Consider the following 5942-nt stretch of genomic DNA (forward strand, 5'->3'; position numbering starts at 1 on the left):
GAGAGAGAAACATCGATCAGCTGCCTCCTGCACATCTCCTACTGGGGATGTGCCCGCAATCCAGGTACATGCCCTTGACTGCAATCGAACCTGGGACCTTTCAGTCTGCAGTCTGACACTCCATCCACTGAGCCAAACCGGTTTCGGCAAATCTGCCTCTTTTGACTTGAATTTTGGAAAAGGGAGAGTAATGGGGCCCTCTTCTCCAAAGGGAGTCTAAAACAAACACTAAGTAGGAAGGTTGTCAGGGAAACTCACAATGTTGAATGGAGTGGGTCTGGGGAGCAAGGTGGGGTTCTGACCCTGAGATTTTTTATTCTACTCCAATCTGTCCTTCCCCCTGAATTTGCGTGGGTGAGTGCGCGCGCACACACACACACACACACACACACACACACACACACAAGCATGCATACACACATACACACACCCTCACATTCAGGATCTTTAGTTTAGATATGCTGCCACCAGGTGGCAATTACGTTTCTATGTTATCAAACCTTCAACTTTGCTCCCAATTCTCTTGAGAATTTTTTGTTCAAGATTCCACAGATTTAAACCATCAACACCCTCACCTTACTATGTAAGAAATAAATGTCTTCATTAAGGTCAAGCTTATGCAAATACTAAATGAAAATCAAGACACACCTCCTTTTGGGGGTTTTCACTGTGTCCTGATCTTTTGCTCCTGTCCTTGCCTCAGAGAATGATACGGTGGTCCGGGTGGCCCTCTGACTTAGGTAATACACTTTGTTTGGAAAGGTTCCCTGAGGCTCTGGGTGCTAAGGCCTCGGGAACCATTTCTGGGAGGCCCTTGTTCAGCTGTTTCCAAGGTAATATGCTTGTGGATTTAGCTTTGCTTAAACATCTCAGAGGCTTGTCTTTCTTCAAAAGGGGAAAGGGGCAAAAGGTGAAATGTGTAATATCTCCCTCCTAGAAACTAAACTCACAGCAGTCACCCTAATCCATCCGAAAGGCTGTTCTGCTTCATGTGACTCCTGTCTTGAACTTTTCTTTTGCACCCCTGCTCCCTCCGCCGGGTTCTGCAGCTCAAGTTTGTGTGTGGCAGAGAGCTGACTTAGCCCTTAGCAACCCCCTTGGTAACTGGCGTCTTTGTAACAGGTCACCTCCAGTCTTTCTTTACCTGAGCTCTCCGATTACAACCCCTCTCTGCAAGCTAGGTCCCTTCCAAGCTGGGGGCACAGTGAAGGGCCTTGCAGCCCAGCCATGTCAGGTCTGAGCCCAGCTGAAGGAGGCGCCTTTGTAAGCAATATTGTGGTTACCGATTTGCTTCTAGAACGTGCCGCCTGCCCTGTCTGCACTCTCATGAGTCTTTTTTCCTGCAGCCACTGAGGCTCTGCTATTCTCCTGCTTCCCATTTTGGGAAGACACTGGCTGCTGGAGCCAATAAATGCTTTAGGGGCAGTGGGGCTGGGTGCAAGGCATGAGGTCTTACCAGCAAGGAACTCATTCTATTCCTGTCCTGTCCAGGCCTGAAACTGACCCAGCAGGGCAAAGGGAGGCTCAGGGCACTTCCTGATGTCTATTGCTTTTTGATCCTCCAAATGTACAGAGAATTGCATTGAGGACATAGGTGCACAGTGAAAGCTACTGGATTGAATGTTTTAAAGTTAACACGATAAAATCCTCACCACCATCATTTAACGTGCTCCCTCATCCTTTCCTTGGGCACTGCATGCAGACTACTGTGCACTGTGCTTCTGTACACGCTTCTCTGGTTATCTGCTCCTCCCTCAGCTAGGAAGCATGCGCTATCCACAGTGCTGTACACAGTAGGCACTCAACTGTTTCTTGACTTTGAGAGCATCAGGAAATAAGAGCCATCCTAGACTTCGTGGGGTGGAACAGTTTGTAGACCTTCCCTTTCCCGAGAGGTGGTAGTGAGACATCTGCTAGGTGTCCTGAGTGGGGGACACCTCAGGGTGGAACCAACTCCTCAGCCGCTCCGGGTGGACTTGTCTTTCATGCCTCTGCACATTACCTTGTGCTATTCCTCCTGCCCGCGTTGCCCTTCTCTTTTCTCAGCTTGGGAGATGCCCAGATTCCTTCACCAGGCCCACATACCTCCACGCATTCATTTGTGTGTTCCTCGTTGGTTTGTGCACGCACACATTCATGCATTCAGCAGTGTTTACCGAACCCCTCGTGCGTTAAGTCGCTGTGCCAGGTGACGGAAGTCAGTCCAAAAGCCGCATGATCCCTGTCTTCCAGAGCTTCCCTTGCAGCAGGAGAGCTGGACATTAAACAAAGGGCCCACCTAATGCAATATATAGCTACAAACCGTGACAGTGCCATGAAGGAAAAGGATATGATGCCCCGAGAGGGCAGCCATGGAGGCGAATGGTGGGGTGACTTAGCAAGTCATGGTGTGCACTCCTTCCTGCACGGCAGAGAGTCTGTGCTTGCCGGAGTACTGCATTGAAGCCCTTGCCTGCATCAGAACCCACAGAACTTAACTGGTGGCCTCTCTAACCCCTTCGCTCTTAGCCCCTTCTTCATTGCCAACCATTCCTTAGCTGCTCTCATTTCAGACTGCCCTCCTCTCTATCTCTCTGCCCCTGTTTCTGTCTGTCTATCTTTCTGTCTCTGTTCCTCTCCTACTGCAACTCTACCTCCCCGCCTCTGCCCCATCTCTCTTTTTGTGTCTTTCTGTATATATGTGACTCTCCCTCTCTCTCTCTGTCTTTCTGTCTCATTCCCATTACATCTCCACAGGGGTGTGGGAAGGTTGGCCTTTCTCATTGGCATGGTCAATCAAAACATCGATCCCACCTAGAAACCAGTCAGGTTTCAGGTTACCTGCAAAGGGGCAGTCACGCTGCTCCTGCCTCTGAGGCCCTTTTTGGCCATAAAAATACTTACTGGAACAACACTCCGTTGGCCTGCTCTCGGGGGTTGAGAGCTTTTCCAGAAGAATAGTCTCTCAGTATCTGGCATTTTACTGTATTATGTACCCAGATTAGGTTTTATATTAAATTAACAACACGTAATCTGAATGGAGTTTCTACTGCAGCTAAGTAATCTAGATTTGTGTCCCATGAGGAGTATCACCTGGGCTTCTTTGCAAATTCATTATTCCTCTGGACTGATTCCCGAATTAAGTGCCTGCCAGGCTTCCTCTCATCTGTTCATGCGTCTTTCCCCCCGGGAAAGGGTTCGTTCTGATGGACTCCCTCAGTAAAGTCCAGGATAACTCCCAGCTGCCTCTTCCCGGAGGAGACGGTGGCCCCGGAGGCTACTTGTGTTTTTATCTCTTTCCTCTCCGCTGAAATGAAAGAACGTCACGCTTTCTCCTTAGACCAGCAGGTTTCGGCACATTTCAGTTTATTTTTAACTGGCGAAGGATGAAGGTTAAGCACTTGTAATCTGAAGTACAAACCCCAAGCATCCAGGAACGCAGGGACTTACTCTCCTGCTTTCCTTTACAAAATGTCCTTTGTCCCGTACCTCCAGAATTTTCTGTGTTTCAGTCACTCGTGTGTTGCTCACGGTGTGCCTGGGTTGTATGTACTCTTGGGTTGTCAAATTTAGAGTTTGAGAGAATCTTATCGCTCATGAACTCCTTCAGCGAGGTGCTTTTTCTTTTCTTTAATATTGTAAAGGCAGTTTCTACTACTACTGGGACTTACTGCCTGAGATAAGTATGGTAATAGTGTCTTAAACATAATTCCAAGTGCCAGTGTCAGTTAGCTGGTATTGAGTGGCTGGGGAGCTGTGTTGAGAAGAATTCTGAGGCCAGGAACAATGCTATGATGGATCAGTAATGTTTGCCTTAAGTATAGAATAGGGACATGGAGGCCAGCGTATGCATTTGCTGTTCCTGGTCTAATTCAAAGATATTTATATTCAATTCGGTATGAAAAGAACCATTTTATTTAAAATATAAATGGCAATAAGATCAATTTCAGGTAACTTCATTGAAGGCAGTGCACATCCAGAGACTCAATAGAGACCAGTGCCTGTATCAGACCAGGGCTGCTGAGTCCTCTGTGGACATGATGGTCTTGCTTGAATTGAATGTGTCCTACTCCCAGGCTGACGGTACTGATAATTTGGTCCCATCTGTGGTAAGCAGAATAATGTTCCTGAGTCTGTGAATATGCTCGGTTACATGGCAAAGAAGAATTACAGTTGCAGGTGGAATTATCAGCTGGCCGTAAGATAAAGGGAATGTACTGGATTATCGGGGTGTAATCACAGAGTCCTTAAAAATGGAAGAAGAAATCAGAGATGGTGCCATGAGGAGGACTTGGTTCAGCCGAGCTTTCTGCCCAACACTGCTGGCTTTGAGGCTGGAGGAAGAGGGCCTGGTGCCAAGGAAGGAAGGCAGCCCCTGGAAGCTGGAAAGGTCAAGGAGACAGACGCTCCCCTCGAGCTCCTGGAAAGGGATGTAGTCCCGCCAAAACCTTGAGATTCTCCTAGTGAGAGCCATTTCAGACTTCTGAGCTACCGAATTGTAAGATAATACGTTATGTTCTTGTTTTAAGCCACTAAGCTTGTGGCAATTTGTTACAACAGCAAGAAACCTATACACTGTCTAGGTTACCTCAATATAATGACAATGATTGCCACTAATTTCTAGTGCCTGGCACTGTTGATAAGCATTGTCTCAATTGGCACATACAGTCTTCCTATGAGGTGGACACTGTTATTTATGCCCACTTTACAGATGGAGATATAGAGGCTCAGTGATAGCAAGTAACTTGCCCAAGGATGCAGAGCTAGTAGGTGTCAGAACCAGGGCTTGAACCTAGGTCTCCAGGATACCAAAGACCATGCCTCATTCACAACCCTCAGGCCCTTTCCTGAACCACAGGACTCAAAAGGCATTTGCATTTGAAAGAATAGGCTTAATTTTAAAATATGTAACCATGGCATTGTTTATAACAGCAAAAAAAAATGAAACCATTCATTTACCACAGTAAATCCACTTAAACCTGAGCAACCAACAGTACAGTACTTTATGACTCTGAAATATGTGTTTTTGGAGTAAAATTTCAGCCTTGTGTTTGAAGTAGAGCTTTGATGCATATAAGCATAACCAATGGACACAAGACACTGGGGGGTAGGAGAGGCTGGGGGAAGGTCAAGGGGCAAAAAAGAAAAGAGACGTAGTAATATTTTTTTGTAATACCTTAAGCAATAAAACACAATTAAAAAAATAAAGTAGAGCTTTGATATTATCAAGAGGTTGTGCTCACTGTCATATTACACAATTACTGAGGACTTACTTGCTTAAGTAAAATATGTAGATTGAAGTTGAATAGTATACTTTCAGAAAAAATGGTTTGAATTTCATTATTATACACACATATACTGTTTCCTTACTTCTTTGATCTTTGGGGACCAGTTAAAGACAATCTGGTGAATTTGTATGAGGAATTCTATCCAATTCCTTATATCACACTTACAAAGAATACAAATTCACCAGACTGTATACTCTTCAACTTTAAACTATATTCTAACCTTTTGAGCCCTGTGGTCCAGGAAAGGGCCTGAGGATTGTGAATGTTGCTCTTTATACTCCATATTTACTCTGTGTTCTTATTGAGTAGTTGGATGGATGGATGGATGAATTCTATATAATGAAAGTTTAATATGCTAAGTGTCTGACCAATCGGTTGACTCGACTGCTCAACCAGTTGCTATGACGTGTGCTAACCACCAGGGGGCAGGCACTCAGACTGGTAGTTAGCTTACTGCTGGGGTCTGGCTGATCAGGACTGGGTAAGAGGGCCAGACATGCCCTGGAGCCTTCCCGCGGTCCCTTCCTGGCTGGCCAACCTCCTGTGGTCTCTCCCCAGTCGTTGGCTGCTACCACCCCGATTGGGACTGGGCGAGATGGCCATGATTGGCCCTGATCACTGGCCAGGCCGAGGGACCCCACCCATGCACGAATTTGTGCACCAGGTCTCTAGTGG

General features: G+C 46.4%; 1 protein-coding gene across 1 annotated transcript in view; it reads left to right on the forward strand.

The window, feature by feature from the left end:
* The window catches only part of PIK3AP1 (phosphoinositide-3-kinase adaptor protein 1), a 96541-nt gene that overhangs the window by 64657 nt on the left and 25942 nt on the right, over positions 1–5942 (forward strand). The gene's annotated exons all lie outside the window — the stretch shown is intronic.

This window comes from Myotis davidii, unplaced genomic scaffold (genome assembly GCF_000327345.1).
Source record: "Myotis davidii unplaced genomic scaffold, ASM32734v1 scaffold332, whole genome shotgun sequence".
Taxonomy (NCBI): domain Eukaryota; kingdom Metazoa; phylum Chordata; class Mammalia; order Chiroptera; family Vespertilionidae; genus Myotis; species Myotis davidii.